A 20459-nucleotide genomic window follows, 5' to 3' on the forward strand; every position below is an offset into this window, starting at 1 on the left:
CCGGTGGCAGAAGGCTACAGTACTGTATGTCAGTGGATGGGATGTCCTCCGTATGCCGCCCTATGGGCGCACGTCAGTTCTGGGGAGCTGCAGCAGTACACATGGTGGCGCACAGTGGCCCAGGTAACCAGTCTGCATCATTGTCATGTTTTACTAAAGAAGGGTGGTGGGGGGCGCAAATTTTTTTTTGTCAGGGGGAGCTAAATTTATAGTTACGCCACTGCTCTGGAGAGAATGACATCAGTCTTTACAGTTTTTATTGTGTTCTATATTCAGGTCTCAGAACCCTTGTATTCTATTTCATGTGTACCCCTGTTCCAGACATAGGGCGGGATTCACTAATAACACCGCTGTACATCGCCGGCATTCGCATTGTTAATAATCATGATTATTAACGCCAAAGCGAAGGCCGGCGATGTGCAGCGGGTTCCCCCCTCCCTCCCTGCACCCTTACCCACTGTGTGGGTGCTCCTTTCCTCCTCCCTGCACTCGGAAGAGGTGCAGGGAGGAGGAGGTTACTGGTCCGGGCAGCACAGCAGAAGGCTGCCCGGACACAGGTGAGGGGAGTGCGGGGGACGCGAAGGGAAGCCCATAGGAGTTACGCCATCTAGAACTGGCGTAACCCCCCGCAGTGAAGCCCCGGCGGTGGGGCTTTGCTGCATATGAAAATGCGGTAAAAACCCAGAAAACAGGGTTTTTACCGCATTTTCAGTTTGTTGAATCTCGCCCATAGTGATTAAGGCTGAAAAAAGACGTTAGTCCATCAAGTTCAACTATCTAACTTGTAACTACTGAATTACAGTAAGTCATATCTATGGGATTCCCTTAGTGGCCAGAAATGCATCCAGTTTTTATTTTAATTCATTCATGCCCCTTTCAGACCGCACTTTAAAAACGGTATATTGCCTTTTTTTACCTTTTTAAAACGGTAATGTGTGCGGTCTGAAAGGTGCAGGACCACTTAACCGGTTAGAAAAAAACGTTTTTTCTAACCGGTTAAAATGCAGGGTCCTACCCGTTTCAGAACCGGTATTTTAAGTTCAAAATCGGTTCTGAAACGGTATTTAGGACCCAGCCAATGAGCTGGGTCCTAAATTCAGCACAGTGAATACTTAATGAGCGCTCATTAAGTATTCACAGCACTGGAGCCCCCCCGCGCGCGTGTCGACACCCCCCGCGCGTGTGTCGACGCCCCCGCGCGTGTCGACGCCCCCCGCCCCCCCCCCCCCCGTGTCGACTTACCCCGTGCCGGTATCTCCGTTGTGGTTCCCGGCAATGCAGCTCAGTATGCTCGGAAAGTACTTATGAAAAAAGTGTCTTTCAGAAAATGGCTGCCCCCATACGAAAGACAGTTTTTTTAAACAGGGTTTCCTATGGGGCAGCCACTTTCTGGAAGACACTTTTTTCATAAGTGCTTTCCGAGCATACTGAGCTGCAGTGCCGGGATCCACAACGGAGGTACCGGCACGGGGTAAGTCGACACGGGGGGGGGGGGGGGGGGGCGCCGACACGCGGGGGGGTGGGGGCGTCGACACGCGCGGGGGGCGTCGACATGCGCGGGGGCGTCGACATGCGCGGGGGCGTCGTCACGCTCTCGGTGGACACGCGCGGGGGGGGGGGAGCTGCACGGAGGGGAGGGCTGAAGGCTGCACTGGCTTTGACCCTGTATTTGGAAAGTTTCCAAAAACGGGTCTGCCAGTGTCAAAAAATCGGCGGTAATATACCGTTTAAGTGCTGCGGTGTGAAAGGGGTTTTATCTGGCAGACTCGTTTTTGGAAACGTTTCCAAATACAGGGTCAAAGCCAGAGATGCGGTCTGAAAGCAGCATAACAGTAGTTGCTGTAATCACTCCCACCGGCAATGAGTTCCAGAATTTTACTGCTCTAATAGTGAAGAATCCTCTTCTTAATTCAGTACGGAATTTATTTTCCTCGAGCCTCAGTACATGCCCGCGTGTCCTAAGTATAGGCCTGTTAGTGAACAATTCATCTCCCAGTTCAATATGATTCCCAATCCTGTACTTGAACATACTAATCATATCACCTCTCAACCCCCATTTCTCCAGTGAAAATATATTCAGCCTGGTTAACCTATCTTTGTATTCTAGTGATTCAAGACATTTTACTAACTCAGTTGCCCTTCTCTGTACCTATTCCAATTCATTTATGTCCTCTTTAAGGTGCGGTCCCCAGAACTGAACACAATATTCCAAGTGTGGTCTCACCAATGTCTTGTAAAGAGGCACTATCACCTTGGCATCCCTTGAATCCATACTTTTAATGCATGCCAGTGTCCGGTTTGCTTTTACTGCTGCACTTGAGCAGTGTGAACTATTACCCAATGTTTCATCTATGATGACCCCCAAGTCATACAGCAGAATTCCCTATAATAACTCAATTTAGCCTATAGGTAGCTTGTTCATTTTTGTTCCCATAATTACGTTACATTTTTCAACTTTAAACTGCATTTTCCACCTTTCCGCCCACCGTTCCAGTTTATTTAAGTCACTTTGTAGTGTTTCCACATCCTCTCCTGAGTTAATTTCCTTACTCAATTTTGTGTCATCTGCAAATATTGCAATTTAACACACTATGGCCCTTATTCTGATCGGTGCGGCCCGATCAGAATATGCGGCCGCAACCGTGCAGGCGAATCCCCGCCTTCCATACGGATCGCCACCTGCCGTCCGTACGCGGATATGTGGCGATCCGCATGAAATTGGACGGGGATACGCCTCCTCCGTCTTGGGAGCAGCCCCTGCATTCGATGGTCGCCGAACATCGAATGCAGGGCCGCACGCTCCACCAGGTCCCGCAACACAAGACCACACGGACACTTGTCCGTGTGAAATCATGTATGGGGGCGGGCAGCTGACATCCGGCGATGTCAGATGCCCGCCCCGTACCCACGCGTCACGGCCTCATTACCATGCATACGCCCCGCGTTTGCATGGGAACGCCCATGAAACGCGGGGCGTATGCATAGGGTAATGAGGCTAAGTAGCCCCTCACGCCCCTCTACGCCCCCTGTGCGGCGTATAAAGAATCTGTGCGGCGAAATCGCCTGCACATGCGCAGAGTGACCTCTGCACATGCGCAGACGATCAACATCGGCGGTCCGTCCGCATGCGGGAATTTCCGCACCGATCAGAATAAGGGCCTATGTTACTTTCAATATCATGAATAAATATATTAAACAAGATGGGTCCCAATATTGAACCTTTGCGGGACTCCACTTTGGACCTTACCCCAACTGGAATATTTACCACCACTCTCTATCCCCGATTGTGCAACCAGTTTTTAATCCAATTACAAATTTTATCCCCAACCCTAAATTACCTAGTTTCATTAATAACATTTTATGAGGCACCGTGTCAAAAGCTTTAGAGAAATCAAGCAGTATTACATCAAAAGATTTCCCTAAGTCCAACTCCCTACTGACTTCCTCATAGAAGCTAATTAAAAGAGTCTGACATGATCTATCTACTGGGGATATGCAGTACAGTCACTATATTGTTACCAAGTAAAGTGGTGGAGACTTTTTCTGCACCTCAAGTATAAACACTTTTCATTAATTTACTAATCTGCTAAGTAATATACACCCAACGAGAAATTATACCACTCATGTGTGCTCACAGGTTTTAGGACTCAGGACCTAATGCAGAGATGGACGCAGATCGCTCATCTTTGGATGCAGCTGCTGAGAGATAATATGCTAATGCAGCAGTACGCATCTTTTGTAAGTACATGCCCCCTGCTGGCTTCTCTGACCCACTGCAGCACCGGATCACTCTGAGTGAACATTGGTCACCTAAGTAACCCTCAGGCATATTCACATTTCACATAGTTGGGGGGCAGTGAGGTTGCATCAGAAGACGCAGACACTGGCCTGGGCCGACATGACACCTCTTTAGAGAACGTTGTCTGTTGCTACCCAGGTCCCCAAACAGAGGCAGTGCGGCAATATTCATGTGGCTTAGTAGGCACCGTGCCTGACAATTCAGAACCTAAGCGGCATGTACGTAACACATTGGGGTCAATTCTATTATTTGCAAAGGGTGCTAAATGCTGTTCGGGTGCATTTCCAATGTGTTTAAATGCCGGCAAGAGCACCTGATTTAACACCCTTCTCTGGCCTGAATTTGCTTAAAATTGCTCACAATCCTTTGAAGCTGCAAGCTCTTTTAGGCAAATTCCGTACGCTGTAAAGTACATCAAGTGCCGTGACTATATTCGCGAATCATCTGCGGCTAATAGGAACGGCCCCATTAAATTAATTAGCTCATCATTGAGCAAATTTTTAATCCCCAATATTCTCTGTACCCTTTCAATATTCAATATTCGGTACTCTTTACCTAGCAGGGCGCCCATGATTTTGATCGTGGTCATCACAGGTAAAAAAATCGCGGCCATCGCGGGCATCGCATGCACTATAAAATTGGGTGCGATGCGACCGACGCGATGCCCGCGATTTCCCATAGGGAACAATGTTAAATGTCTCAATTGACCCGTTTTTCCTGTTCAATGCCTCAATTGTCCCGATTTTTCCATAGGAAACAATGTTAAATGGCCCACAGAGGCCAAATAGGCACCCAGAAGTGTGAAATGGCCCCCACAATTGTTAACGCCACCCCACGATCAATGTGAACCCAAAGCGTGGCGAGCGCCGGCGGTACGCGTCCTACGACCTTTTCATACCCCCACTATCCACGTCGGCGTGGAGTTGAGAATAGAAAGTGTGGCGAGCGCAGCGAGCCACCAAGCCCGAAGCGTGGCGAGCGCAGCGAGCCCTGCGAGGGGACGCGGACAGCTGTGAAGCCCGCGAGGGGACGCTTATACCTATGAAGGTGTCCGCGTACCCTCGCGGGGCTCGCTGCGGGCTCGGTGGCTCACTGCGCTCGCCACACTTTCTATTCTCAACTCCACGCCAACGTGGATAGTGGGGGTATGAAAAGGTTGTAGGACGCGTACCGCCGCCCCTCGCGGGCTCGCTGCGCTCGCCACGCTTCGGGTTCACATTGATCGTGGGGTGGCGTTAACAATTGTGGGGGCCATTTCACACTTCAGGGTGCCTACTTGGCCTCTGTGGCCCATTTAACATTGTTTCCTATGGAAAAATCGGGTCAATTGAGGCATTGAACAGGAAAATCGGGTCAATTGAGACATTTAACATTGTTCCCTATGGAAAATCGCACCAGTTTTTTTAGTGCATGCGATGCCCGCGATGGGCGCCCTTCTAGGTAAAGAGTACCCAATATTCTTTTTCACGTTAAACCAAGATGAAACTTCAAGGGTTTTTCTTAGAATTTTAATTAATTGAAAAATCAAATAAATTGGATTGTTGGATTTAGGGGCAAACCAAAATGAAATGCATATTTAAGAAAATAATCTTTTACATTGAGGTAAGAAAGATTCTTACAACACAGGCAGCAAATAGAGATTTTATTTGAACCAAGCCGATCATCTCAGTCAGGGCTTGGAAACTCCATTCTTGGCAGTAAGGAACTCTTTCCAGTAAAATATCTGCTTTAGGAGGCTTGAATCCAGCCAGTTTCACTAGCACAGCCTTTGCTGGGTACTCCATAAGGAAAGCAGGAATCTAAAACAAACTTTATACCATAAGATCTGGTTAGAAAATCAGTTATGGTATTTCACATCTATAATGTCTAGGTCCACAGTCAAAAGAATGACTTGAGTTTTTCATGTTTTTTTTGTGTCTGTCGATCACGAGTCCGGATCCCTAGAAAAGCTGCCCATTGTCATTCAATTCACAAATGTGAATTACATTCAGCTGTGAATTATTCAAAGACTGGAAAGCTGAACAATATTAAAAACATCCAGAAAGAAAAGCTATGCATTAAATTCAAAAAGATCTCGGCCAATTCAGCTGGTTATGATCAGGATCGTGGGTGTTTTCTGTCTGAGAATGTGGGTTATTTAAAACACTGCCGAATTCTCAGTAATCGTACTTTTAGATGGTGAAATCATTTATATTTGGCTACCAAGTTTACCTCCAGACAAACACGGCTGATCCATGTGATGCTTCTGTGTGTAAAAGTCATAAAAAGGAAAAAAAAAATGACGTGGCGTCCCCCCTCCTAAACATGACCAGCCCTGGGCTCTTTATGCCGCTGCTGGTTCCAAAAATTGGTAGAAAGAAATGCATAGAGGTTCCCTGTATTTTCAAAATCTGCACCAGGCTCTTGGACCAATGCTGGTTACAAAAATACAGGGGACAAAAGACACAGGGGCCCTAGCACCAGACTCCACCAGTGTGACCCCTATTAACCTATGTGGTTATCTTTAATGAACTTGGCAGTCAGGCTGATTTACCAGTTCCCATTATAGGACTCAATAGTATTGTCAGAACATTGAGTTCTATGGGGAATTTGACAGTCGAAAAGCTGCTTTTTCGACTGTCGAATTAAATACCATGTAGAACTCATAGGTGATTGGCTGAGGGGATTCCCATTGACAAAAGTCAGTGAAATACCCATCATTTACGTAGAGGAGTATCATGTGTAAACACATGCTGCTCTTCAGTCCGTATGGTGCCGGATATTGCATTTTATACACAGGTACCTATGGATTCTACAGGACAAGTGGACCAATCTCACGTATCAACATAGTTAAGGATATGTGCAATTAATCTTATACTTTCATGGTGTGCCTCAGTGCTTTTATTTTAGTATTACTTTGGCTGTAGAACTACAAGTGCAAGCAGGCTTTTTAATGTCGTGCATGCTGGTACTGTAATTGTTTCTATCCAAGTATCGAAGTATCAGCGGTACTTATATGTTAGCCGGGCGCCCAACTACGCTATGCTGACAACATGGCTTTGGCTATGTAATCAACGTAGCCATTGCCGGCCGGCTAATCTCGGCTGTCCAGGGGGGATTGTGCGGCGGGCGGGGGCGGCAGGGCAGACGGGGGGAGACAGGGGGTGAACTTACCTCGTTGGTGGGAGGCGGGGCAGGCGGCGTCGATTCTGTGACTGCTGGGCGTGCGGCGAACGTCTAGGCGGCGGGAAGCAATGGCGGGGATCTAGCGTAGTCACCGCTGGGGGAGCATCACATGGTTTCCCAGCTCCCCCAGCGGCACTACGCTAATAGCATCCATGCCGGAGTGTAATGGCAACCGGGACTGCAGGGAGCCAAGTGCCGGAGCCACATAGGGGACATCGTGGATGGTAAGTATGATGCACCACACACACACACATACATACATTACACACACACACATTACACATGCACACACACACAACATGCACTTACACAATCATATGGCCACTATCCACGTCCTAACCCTAGTGTCCACGTGGGCGTGGAGTTAATTTAAGACAGTGTGGCGAGCGCAGCGAGCCACCGAGCCTGAAGCGTGGCGTGCGCAGCGAGCCCCGCAAGGGGACACAGATACGCGGCCCCTCGCCATGCTTCGGGCTCGGTGGCTCGCTGTGCTCACCCCACTTTCTAAAGTTAGCTCCACGCCCACGTGGGCACTGGGGTTAGGATGTGGATAGTGGCCATATGACCCTTTATGTGTTAGCAGGGCTCCAGTTACGTAATTTGCGTAACTTACGTCATTTGCGTAAGTTACGTAGTTTACGTAGCCAGCATAGTGGTGTTTTGGTATTCTCAATACACCACTACGCAAACTACGTAATGGGCGCCCAACTAACATATAAGCATAAGTATCAGCATACTGCGGAGGAACTTTTAATTCCACACCCAAACCCAATATATTAAGTCATTTTTATACTAACGCTATCAACCAGGGCAGGGGCGGATTTAGGGAGGAGGGCGCCCCTAGGCACAACAATAATGTTTACTAAGTAGGACAGTTTATAGGGGCAGTATCTGCATGTCCTATCCATTTAAACTCTATTTAAGATGGAATATAGAACAGTACAGTGGATATTTTGCAGTTATTGGTACATTTTGGGCTGACAGTACTATCACAGGCATCCAAGTGCCGCCCCAAACATGTGCCGCCCCTAGGCCGGTGCCTCACGTGCCTAATGGGAAATTCGGCTCTGAACCAGGGTGGTGGGTGCCCTGGGGGGGGGGGGGGGGGGGTGGGTGGAGAGAAAGACACTTATTTGGGGGCAGGCCAGGGCTGACCAGTTGGGGTTGTTAATGACACGGTTGGGGTTGTTAATGACACGGTTGTGGGACCTACATACAAAATTGTCCCCGGGCTGTGGCATTACATTTTTATAACCTTTACACTTTTACATACAGATGCATCCCATGGATCTGACTGATCCGTTCAGACTTGTGCAAACATGAACGGTGGTCTATTTGCCATTCATATTTTCAGCTGAATAAATGACAAACTTTGCTCATTTGCCAACCTCCCCTTACTGTAAAACCCCAAGACATAATGATGTATTTGGGATTCCAGCATCGGGATATTTAGCAGTGTCAGGCTTCTGGCGCTGTTGCTCCCTCCTGAGACCAGAAAACGGACCCTGGCATTGTGAGCATGTGTGCTCACAATGCCAGGGTCCGTTTTCTGGTCTCAGTCCGGCCCTGCCCAGTAGTGCCAGTTACATATTATGTCCCCAGTAGTGCCAGTTACAGATGTCCCCAGTAGTGCTAGTTACAGATGTCCCTAGTAGTGCTAGTTACAGATGTCCCCAGTAGTGCTAGACACAGATGTCCCAGTAGTGCTAGTTACAGATGTCCCAGTAGTGATAATTAAAGATTTTCCCAGTAGTGCTGTTGCAGATGGGACACTTGCGCGGCGAAGCTGTGCGGCAAAAAGCGGGCATGGCCTCATGTGGAGGAGGCATGGCATCACAAAAAGGAGGCATTACACATTATGGAACACACCGTAATTCCCATGACAGGGTATTGTCTAATCGCTGTGCCCAATTAATCCCCCCAAAAATGACATAACTCTCTTGTTGGATAAAATTGGCCACAGCAGCCATCTTTATTAAAACAATACAAGTTTAACAATAATCAAAAACATTTCCCACGGAAGGTGGTCCCCGAGGCCCTCAATAAATCTATCCACACCTCTAAGCACTTCCAGGAGTTGTTACCCCCAGCCGATAGCGATTGGCTCGAGGGCACCAATTGTCAACACCCAGTGCTCATTAATTAAACCTCACCCAGGGGAGTCCAGCCCCCTCATGGGGCCCTCCCCGCCGCATAATTAAGCCTCAATGCCACTAACCTCGAGGACCCCCCTCCGCACAGGCCACTGTGACAAAAGACAACCTAACAAATAAGTCTACCTAAAAACTATAAAATTAGGGAGGGTGGGTGGGAGCTGTTAAGAAAAATCTCCCAGTGACCCCTATTTCCTGTCTGCACCCTGCTTATATACCCTTACAACACCCCGTTAAGCCCCTCCCCCTTATGACCCTCTCCTTAGACACCCCTTCTATGACTGTCCAGCTAGTCAGCTCCCTACAAACCCTGTCAGGGGAGCCTACCCCCAGGCTTTGCCTCCAGTCCAGCTCCTACATGACAGGGTATTGTCTAATCGATGTGCCCAATTAATCCCCCCAAAAATGACATAACTCTCTTGTTGGATAAAATTGGCCACAGCAGCCATCTTTATTAAAACAATACAAGTTTAACAATAATCAAAAACATTTCCCACGGAAGGTGGTCCCCGAGGCCCTCAATAAATCTATCCACACCTCTAAGCACTTCCAGGAGTTGTTACCCCCAGCCGATAGCGATTGGCTCGAGGGCACCAATTGTCAACACCCAGTGCTCATTAATTAAACCTCACCCAGGGGAGTCCAGCCCCCTCATGGGGCCCTCCCCGCCGCATAATTAAGCCTCAATGCCACTAACCTCGAGGACCCCCCTCCGCCACCAAGCACGGGGTTAAATCCTTGACCCCGAGCGACCCCCCCACATCCGGAACGCTGTTTCTATCCCCTCTTGTAGTCCCAAAGACCACACATCTATCCCTACAGCGTTCAAGTGCACACCGTCACCTCTCCAAAAAGCACCGGCACCAGACTCGAGTTCCCTGTGCCTCACCACTACCGCGCCGTTTCTAGCCATAAAACGCCCAATTGCCCTGTTAACTTTTATCCTTGCCTTATTGATCTTGTCAGCCGACCTGGCATCCCTCCAATAACGGCGCGGCACAATATCCGACCAAACCGTGATTACCTCCGGAAACATTGCCCATAAACGTAGGAGATCAAACTTGATATCCCGTATCAACTCCCTAAATGGTCTGCTCCCGAGGTCATTCCCTCCCACATGCAACACTAATATGTCGGGAGCTCTATCGAGCCGAACAAAACGGTGAAATTCCTGTAACACTCCACTCCATACCATACCGCGCTTCCCCAGCCAGCGAACCAATGCCTCTTCTCTATCCAAACCTAGCTGGCGGCCGTTCGGTCTGACATCAGCCCGCAAAGCTCCCCAAAAGACATATGAATGTCCTAAAATCCAAATCAGGCACGGGGACTGCCCTAAAATAGAAAGAACACAGTCAGCCTCAAAACTCCCCTAAACGACATATGAGCGAAAACGAGACGATTCCCACCGCCCAATACGCTTAATTAACTCATCTCCAAATCCCATCCTAGCAGCCTCAGTTGCGGCCCCAATGCGGAAAGAATGACCCGCGTATTCCTCCCCCTTGAGGCCCAACGTCCGCAGGACTGCTCTAAACACACTTGTGAACTGGAACCGTGATAAAAAGGATCCATTCGCATGCATCAGCAACGGATCCCTTTCCCTGCCCACTCTGACCTCCTTAAATATCCTTAGCCGTGCTACCGGGCACATATCCGAGCCTGGTACGGAGAAGAGAACTTCCCCCTCCCTAATTGATCCGTCTTCGACCTCCTCACCACTAGCTCCACCCTATCTGAGTATAAATCCACATCCTCTCCTAACAAACCTCCCGGCCTGGAGACGCTTGGACTTACAAGCTCGCCAATCCGCAGTGCCCCGAAGAAGGCAAGCGAAAAAGCTACCCCGAACAACTTCTCCTCGAAATTGGAACTACAGACCTCCCCTAACTTTCTACCCATATTCTGCAACAGCTGGAAGGACACTGGCCTTCTCTGATCCTGTACTACATGTCCTCTCTTCCAACCTTTCAAAGCTTGCGCAATCAGGAAATTCTTGGTGACGTCAGGCCTCCCACCTGCACGAAACCCAAAAGCCAAGCCCGCCATGCAGCGCGTGATTTTTGCCACCGACCAACCAATCTCCTTACAATGGCCTATATATAGCAAGACAGCCAACTCGTCATCATCCTCCTTCAAACCTACTACCTCACGCCATTCTAGCCAGCTCCGCCATTCCTGATTGTATGCCGACCATGTATTCGGGGCCAAGGATTCCCTGATGAGCTGATCGACTACCCGTCCAGCAGAGCCCAGAGCCGACTCGGGAACCCGGTCCCCTCCCTGTCCGCCTCTGGTGCCAACTCCCGGAAACGTTCCCACTGTGAACGAGATAAAGAATCCGCAATGCCGTTAGAGACACCGGGGACGTGCCTAGCCACAACCCACAAATTCAAAGCCAGACATTCCAATACCAACTGCTGCAAAATGATGACCACTGGCGGTGAAGATGCCGACAATTGGTTAATAGCCATGACAACCCCCAGATTATCGCAGTGAAAACAAATCTTCCTGTCGCGGAATAGCTCACCCCAAACAACCACTGCAACCAAAATAGGAAATAATTCCAACAATGCTAAGTTTTTTACCAAGCCTCTCTGCACCCAAGACTCCGGCCACCTGCCCACACACCAATGTCCCTGGCAATAAGCCATAAAACCGCCACTCCCAGCCGCGTCTGTGAAAAGGTCTAGCTCTGTAGCCACGCACGTGTCTGACATCCACAACGCCCTGCCGTTGAAAGTTTCCAGAAAAGTTGCCCACACCCGCAAGTCCCCTTTCAACTCACTACCTAATCTGACAAAATGATGAGGAAGAACCACCCCTGCTGTCGCTGCTGCCAGTCTCCTGCTGAAAATGCGGCCCATTAGCATAATGCGACACGCAAAATTCAACTTACCCAGCAAAGACTGTAATTCCCGCAATCTAATTTTTTTCAACTGCAACGCCCTCCCCACCTCGGCCTTCAAACCCAGCAATTTTTCCTCGGGCAAACGGCACTCCATATTCACAGTATCAATGACAATACCCAAAAAACTGATCACAGTCGCAGGGCCCTCCGTCTTACCTGGAGCAAGCGGGACTCCAAAATCTGCCGACACCCTTTCAACAGTCCTGAACAATAAGTCACATACACCGGTCCCCCCAGGACCGATACATAAGAAGTCATCTAGGTAATGAATAACTGAATTGCACCCAGAGACATCCTTAACCACCCACTCCAAAAAAGAACAAAAGGCCTCAAAATAAGCACACGACAAGGAGCAACCCATCGGTAAACATCGATCAACAAAAAACTCCCCATCCCAACAACAACCCAACAAACGCAAACTGGTTGGGTGAACTGGCAGCAATCGAAATGCCGATTCAATATCAGTCTTTGCCAACATGGCCCCATTCCCAAACCGCTTTACCCACTGAACAGCCGCGTCGAACGATGTATAAACCACCGAGCAGATGTCGGGGTCAATGCCATCATTGACCGACGCCCCTTTTGGAAAGGACAAATGGTGTATAAGCCGAAACTTGTTCGCCTCCTTTTTTGGCACCACCCCCAAAGGAGAGACTATCAAATCTGGCCATGGTGCCACCCTAAAAGGTCCAGCCATACGACCCAGTTGCACCTCCTTAACCAGTTTTTCCTGCACCACTTCTGGATGCTCTCTAGCAGACTTCAAATTCCTCCTAAAACTCCCTGACACCTGCACGTCAGAAGGTATCTTAAAACCTTCCTTAAACCCCTCCTCTAGCAAGGCGGCTGTCTGCTGATCAGGATACCTACGCAGATAGCCCAGCATCCTTTCCAGCCGAACTGGTGTCACCCCCTTTTGAACTACCGTCTCGTGACTTCCCTCTGAAGCATTTATTTGCACCGTGGTTCCCTCCACATGAGGAACATTCATGCTTGAATTTGCATTTTGCCCCAAACCGGCATGACCCGTCATTAAAGGCAAAGCAGAGTCCCTTCTGCATGGCCGTCCCGCTTGTGGCATCCCTCGGCCCCCCCCCCCCGTCCCCACGAAAGGGCTGCCCACTTTTTATGGGGGCCGTCACCTTTAACCATAAAGCAATATCTTTATGGTCCCAACGAATGTTGGGGCGCACCGCCTTCCTCTGTCTAAATTGCTCGTCGTACCGGAGCCAAGCCAAACCCCCATACACCCGGTATGCCTCTCCTATCGCATCCATGTAACAAAATAAGCCCGAACAATTGTCAGGTGCCTTCTCCCCAATCACACTAGCTAAAATAGCAAATGCTTGCAACCAGTTCGTGAACGACCGCGGTATCAGCCGATACCGCCGCCGTTCCTCCTCCTCCTTCTTCTCTTCCTTACGGGGCCTATCCAGATTAAAACGCTCTAAAGGGAGCAATGAAAATATATCCACGTATTCCCCTTTCCAAATCTTCTCCCTCACCTCCTGCTTCAGGTGGGCCCCCAATGGCCGCTCAAAACATACGTACACCTCCCCTTTTGCGGTGTCACTAAGCCTCCCACTCTCCTCCTGCGTCCCCACACTGCCCCCATCAGCCCCCGCACTACTGTTACTTTGCTCACCGCCGGATACCGGCACCCCGCTGCTCCCCGGCACCCCAATGCTAACCGGCACCCCACTGCTAACCGGCACCCCACTGCTAACCGGCACCCCACTGCTAACCGGCACACTATTACTGACTGGCACACTAATGGTAGCTGGTGTGCCCGAATTCTGCGGCACCCATGCTGCCGCCGGGGACGGCCCCGCCCCCTGCCGCAAACCCACCAACCAATCTGCAAAACCACTCAATAATTCAGTAAAGCCCCTACTCATTTCCCCTTGGAGGGCTAACCCTCCCCCCCCCTGACTCTGTGCTAAAGCATTAACAGACATAGAGACAGACTCACCAGGCTGCCTGGGGGCTGTGAACCCAGCAGCCGCAGATGCAGTGTCCTGACGAGACCCAGCCAATGAAGAGGGACCAGGTATTTCTCCATCATCTGCAGACGCTGCCATCTCTCTTCTCCTGTCATCCCGACCCTCAGGTATAGCACCAGCCGGCGTGACCTCGTTGGAGGCGGAGCCAGCTGTGCGTCTCTCGCTCCGTGTACCAGGCCTGCGGTCCTCAGCCTGTACTTCTGCCACCCTGGCACGACTCACCCCGCGCTGGGCAGCAGCATGCCCCGCATGCCCCGCCGCTCCAGGTCCAGCACCGCCGGATCTTCTTGCACGTGGGGGGGGGTCCCCACCGCGCGGAGGGTTCCGCCTGCTGGTTGGATTCCTCCCAGACCTGGTCCTGCGGGCGGAAGGTGCCCGGCCCGCAGCCTGGCCTGGAGGGTCCCTGACGGGGCTCCTTGAACGGCGCTGAACCCTGGGGGACACAGATGGGCTGAAGCGCTCCGGAGGCCTGGACCTCCGAGGCCGTGCGCCCGCTGGAGCAGCCTCCTGCGTTGCTGCTCCCAGTCCCCCCAGCAGACCTGACATCTGCTGCTGCAGCCACTCAGCCCCTCTGGTGCCTGCTGCCTCCCTGAGGGCAGCCAGCACCGCAGATACCTCAGCATCAGCGTTTGGGGAAGCCATGGGAGATGCAGTGCTGCTTAGCTGTTAAGAAAAATCTCCCAGTGACCCCTATTTCCTGTCTGCACCCTGCTTATATACCCTTACAACACCCCGTTAAGCCCCTCCCCCTTATGACCCTCTCCTTAGACACCCCTTCTATGACTGTCCAGCTAGTCAGCTCCCTACAAACCCTGTCAGGGGAGCCTACCCCCAGGCTTTGCCTCCAGTCCAGCTCCTACATTACAAATTGTGGCACACACCTTAATGCCCATTACACATTATGCAACACACCGTGATGTTGTTTACGTAATATACCACACACCGTAATGGCTACAACATGTTATGCCATATAAGTGCCGATTGCCTACATGTTAATAGCCCTGGGTTTCTTGTTCGATGCCAGGGCCTTCATACTTGATGCCATGAGGAATTATATGCTCGTAAGGTATGGCTCAGGCAGGACTCACTCTCTTTATTATCAAGCAGCCTGTCCAGGACAGGTCCAAGAGGGCAGTTGGCAGAAGACAGCTGGTCGGAGCAAGGGTCTCAGGAGCCAGGTCAGGCCCAGTCCAGACCAGTCCTCCCCTCCAGTGGGGCCTGGCCCTGTATTAGTAGTAGCTGGGACTACTGCACCCAGTAAATCGAACTGGGTGATGGTTCGAGTCAGGGCTTATGGCCGGACTGCGCAGCCTACTGTACTGCCCAGCGGGAATACTGCACTGCATAACACAAGTCACTCGGCAGTCCTGTCAGGCTCGTAGTCACGACGCAGCGTGACCGTTGTCACACAGCAAGCGCCACAGGAGGAGCTGGAGAGAGGCACATGAGCCACTGTCCCTTCCTCCTTCCAGCGTGCACCGTTACTCTAACTCACTGTATGTCAGGGTTGCCGACTTTTTAATGCTCCTCTCCGGGAGAAGCCCGGAGAGGAGACTTTCCTTACCCGACCGGGGGCGGGGCTTGACGGTGACGTCATTAAGCCCCGCCCCCACCACGGGAAATAGTAGAAATGACTGATATCCATGGAGGGGGCGGGGCTAAAATGACGCGATTGTGTCAATTTAGCTCTGCCCCCTCCTCTGAGACCCGCGGATTGCGGCATTTGCATTTTCGGGAGACTCCCGGGAATTCCAGGAGGGTCGGCAACCCAAATTCAGTGCCTGCGATAGTACACAAACTTAGTTTCATACACAAGTAAAATATATTTGTGTGTATTTCATGTGTTTGATTTGCTTTTACAACATACAAGCAAGATACCTCTTTTAACTATAAAAATATTCCAATACAGAATAATCCGTTATCCAAAATGCTTCTTGTCCTGAGCATTTGGGATAAGGGATACTCAACCTGTAATAGAAAAGGGGAGAAGATATTAATATTGTGAAACTCTACACTCAGGGGGTTATTCATATCCATTCGGTCCTCTGTGCATTCGCACGGAGGACTGATGGTGCGCGTCTGCGCATGTGCAGGCGCATTTATGCGCATGTGCAGATGTAGGGTGCATTCGCCGGGTGCCCGCCCATATCCGTGCCAACGCGCACGCATATGTAAGTAACTTAAAAGTCACTTATATATGCGTACACGCACCACATCATTCGATGGTCGGCGACCATCGAAAGATGTGGGCGGTTACCCATGGCATGCGAATGGATGTTTATGCAAAACATCCATTTGCAGCGTGTGCGGCCGAAGCCGCACTTTGAGGGGGCGGCGGGTGGGCGTTCATTTGCCGTGCGGGGTTTGGTGGACTCGCAAGGCTGCGGGGGGGGATTGCACCATGATAAGGGAACAGGGAGGTTAGCGGTAGCAGGTATATTTTTGCACACCAAAGATGCAAATGTACACGGGGTGTCAGGTGGAAATACTCAGAGGCGTAAATATTCAGGGTGACATACACAGGATTACAGAGGGTGGCATACACACGGGTTGATAGAAGGTGACATCCATGAGGTGACATACAGATGGAGCCCTCCTCATTTAGCCCTTTAATAGGATTAAGTGAGTAATAGGATTATCTGCTAATCCCCTACTGTATTGTTCTATGTATTGTATTTCTGCTGAGAGCACCTAAGGAAGAGAGATGAGTGGGGCTCTATCTGTACACACGAGGTGACAGAGGGACAGAGGGCCATACACAGGTGCCCAGACTGATTTATATTTTACAGATAACCCCTCACCCTGTAATGATATACACAAATGCATTGCGATTGTGATTATTCCCACCCACTTGCGACCAGTTTGTGGAAGCGTACACACCATGCGATCTGATGGAGTGCCGAGCACATCGTCACATGCAAATCAAAGCCTACACTGAAATAATACACGTATAGATGTGTCCACATAGATCTAGCCTCCCTGCGTGGTAAAAGGCCCTTCTAGTTACACCATGCCATGCAGTGACTTTATGGTGCCTAGCATCTTTGCTTGCAACTTTTTCCATTACTGTGTGTATTATTCATAAATTGTGAATATGATGCACAAGCAGACACTGATTAACCCCTTGAGTGGTGGGTTTTGCTGGGGCAGGGCAATCCTACCGGTTTGTCCTGCCCCAGCAAAGTCCACCACAGAGCATAGCCTCCCTCCCACCTTCCTGTCCGGGAACTCTCCATACTGGACCTCCTCTGCCGTTGCCCCAGCCGTCAGTCACAGCAGTGACCACATGCGGCAGGCTCGGTGGCTCAGGAGGAGTCAGGCGCCTGAACTCCTGAGCGCTCCAGAGTCCCCTCGAACATCCCGAGCCTGCCGTCTGCTCCCTGCAAATAATGGTGGTGGGGGCACCGGCAGGGAAGCTCCGGCGTAGGATCGCGGGAGCAGAGAGGTGAGGGGCAGCGATGGGGGGGGGTGACCATACAGGTGATGCACCAGTGGTGCACAGCTGCAGACACCACTGGCACGCACCTTGATATTAGTGGTATGCCCGGAAATATTCTGGGACAGCCCGCTGTGGTAGCACAGCTGAGCCTGGAAAATTTCCGGGCCTACCACTCAAGTGGTTAAAATGATATGCAGCATGCCTATATTCTGTGTATGATTACGGCTGTTATCTGCATATAAAAGTTGAGTATTGATGCTTGGTAATAATCTCCGATCTCCAGTAATCCTGATCTATAGCCGATCTCCAGTAATCCTGATCTATAGCCGATCTCCAGTAATCCTGATCTATAGCCGATCTCCAGTAATCCTGATCTATAGCCGATCTCCAGTAATCCTGATCTATAGCCGATCTCTAGTAATCCTGATCTATAGCCGATCTCCAGTAATCCTTATCTAATAGTGGGGGGGTGGGACAGTAGGTTTAGCCTTTATGATCAGCAATTATTTATCTGCCAGATGCATGGGTAGATTACTTGCAGGACAGTCTGTTTCCCTCTGTGCTGCCTGCTTTACCCCTCAGACACAGGCGGCATCCTAAGTGTCTGGCAAAGACCACAATTGCAATTCTCTAGGCTATGGAACTGTTAATGTTGGCACAGGAATGAAACAAGAAGCCCACCAGAGCCATCACCGCTCATTCACAGTTGTGTACACATTAACAGACTATACGCAAAATGGGGAACATCAGAGATAGTCTATTGCTAAGCAGACTGGACACAGCAGTAGCCACTATGGGTTTGCAGCTGTTAGGAGATGCACAGCCAGAAAGCGGCCATGACACTCCTGCTTTTTCCCAACCACTGCCCATAAACTCCTTCAAACGATCACTTGTGTCAATCATTTTTCCATGAATTCCTCATTGTGAGTGAGATCGCCGCGGCCCCTTTGGGCATGCGCATTGTGATTGCAGCACATGCGCAGTCTGTTGATAGTCGCTCTTTGCGTGTTAATCGGCCAAACATGAATTAGTCCCATAGTGTGTTTGGTCACTCCTGCAGCACAACGGCCAATCCTAGCACCCTTTTCATTTGTCGACCTATTGCATGTCGACCCTATGACCCCATACCACAAGAAAACCCCATCTGTCTGTACAGCGTTAATCTACCCACAGTCTAGTAGGCTTAGACATGTTTGTAATGCAGATTTAAAGTACAGTGGGTCTTTGCTGGTGACGTGTAACCTGTATTATAGCACTGCGCTTCTCTGCAGGTTCCGGCGGGGTGGGGTGGGGGGGGGGTTGGTGGGTATACACACAGGGCGATGTGTGCTTAATTTCTAAGTGATCTAGTTAGATTGCTTAGAAATAGCCCTGAAGTTGCCCCATGTGAGGGGGCCTTAAGACTGATCCGTTTATTAGATAGCCAAAGGAACATACTACTCTCACTAATTAGGCAGGACTCATCTTGCGCATAGTGGTAAAATATGTAATATAATAATATTATTATTAGGGAAGTGGTAATATACATAGTGATCATTATCTTTCTTCAGTTTTAACAGAATGATAAATGATATATTTTTCTTTTTTCTTATCCCTGCCCTAACCCTCTAGTGTCGCTAGTGGTTGGGGTGACTGGATATTTTTCAATACCCTTTGGGAATATATAGCTGTGATGGGTTATGTCTTCTCTGTACTGTAAAATACTCAAACATTGAGCTTATTTGTAGACTGTTTCAGCCCCCATATGTGTTCTATCATCAGTCATTTGGTGGCTGATTATATCATGTGAGTGCTCTTGATTGATGAATGGGCAGCGAGCAGATACTATGTGCATAATTAAATGCACTGCAATGTGTCAGATACTGTATTGGTAGTGCAGTATGGAAGGTACTGGTAATGCAATGTGTAAGGTACTGGTAATGCAATGTGTAAGGTACTGGTAATGCAATGTGTAAGGTACCGGTAATAGAATGTGTAAGGTACTAATAATGCAAAGTGTAAGGTACCGGTAATGCAATGTGTAAGGTACCGGTAATGCAATGTGTAAGGTACCGGTAATGCAATGTGTAAGGTACCGGTAATGCAATGTGTAAGGTAATGGTAATGCAATGTGTAAGGTACCGGTAATGCAATGTGAAAGGTACCGGTAATGCAATGTGTAAGGTACTGGTAATGCAATGTGTAAGGTACTGGTAATGCAATGTGTAAGGTACCGGTAATGCAATGTGTAAGGTACCGGTAATGCAATGTGTGCTATGTTATACTGTGGTATAGCTGTGCTCTGTATGTAGTGACAGTTTATATAGGGGACGCTGCTGTGTGCTGTGGTATTGGCTGTGCTCTGTATATAGTGAATGTGTATAGGGGCAGGCTACTGTGTGCTGTGCTGTACTGTGGTATTGGCTGTGCTCTGTATATAGTGACTGTGCATATAGAGGCAAGCTGCTGTAAGCTGTACTGTATTGCGGTATGGCTGTGCTCTGTATATATTGACTGTATATAGGGGCACGCTGCTGTGTGCTGTGCTGTACTTTGGTATTGGCTGTGCACTGCATATATAGTGACTGTGTATATAGGGGCACGATGCTGTGTGCTATGCTATACTGTGGTATGGCTGTGCTCTGTATTTAGTGACTGTGTATATAGGGGCATGTTGCTGTGTGCTGTACTGTACTGTGGTATTGGCTGTGCTGTATATAGTGATTGTGTATATAGAGACATTTTGCTGTGTGCTGTACTCTGTGGTATCGCTCTGCTCGGTATATAGAGACTGTGTATATAGGGACACGCTGATGTGTGCTGTACTGTGGTTTTGGCTGTGCTCTGTATATAGTGACTGTGTATATAGGGGCATGCTGCTGTGTACTGTGCTGTACTGTGGTATTGGCTGTGCTCAGTATATAGTGACTGTGTGTATAGGGGCACACTGCTGTGTGCTTTGTTATACTGTGGTATTGGCTGTGCTCTGTATATAGTGACTGTGTATATA

General features: G+C 49.5%; 1 long non-coding RNA gene across 1 annotated transcript in view; it reads right to left on the reverse strand.

Annotated features, from left to right (window-relative positions):
• Positions 1–5424: 5424 nt before the first annotated feature.
• The window catches only part of LOC146059121 (uncharacterized), a 31203-nt gene continuing 16168 nt past the window's right edge, over positions 5425–20459 (reverse strand). Inside the window, exon 2 of the long non-coding RNA XR_014470159.1 lies at positions 5425–5608. This is a non-coding gene — a long non-coding RNA (uncharacterized LOC146059121). The remainder of the gene's footprint in view (positions 5609–20459) is intronic.

The sequence above is a fragment of the Crinia signifera genome, chromosome 2 (genome assembly GCF_055691185.1).
Source record: "Crinia signifera chromosome 2, ASM5569118v1, whole genome shotgun sequence".
NCBI classification, from domain to species: Eukaryota; Metazoa; Chordata; class Amphibia; order Anura; family Myobatrachidae; genus Crinia; species Crinia signifera.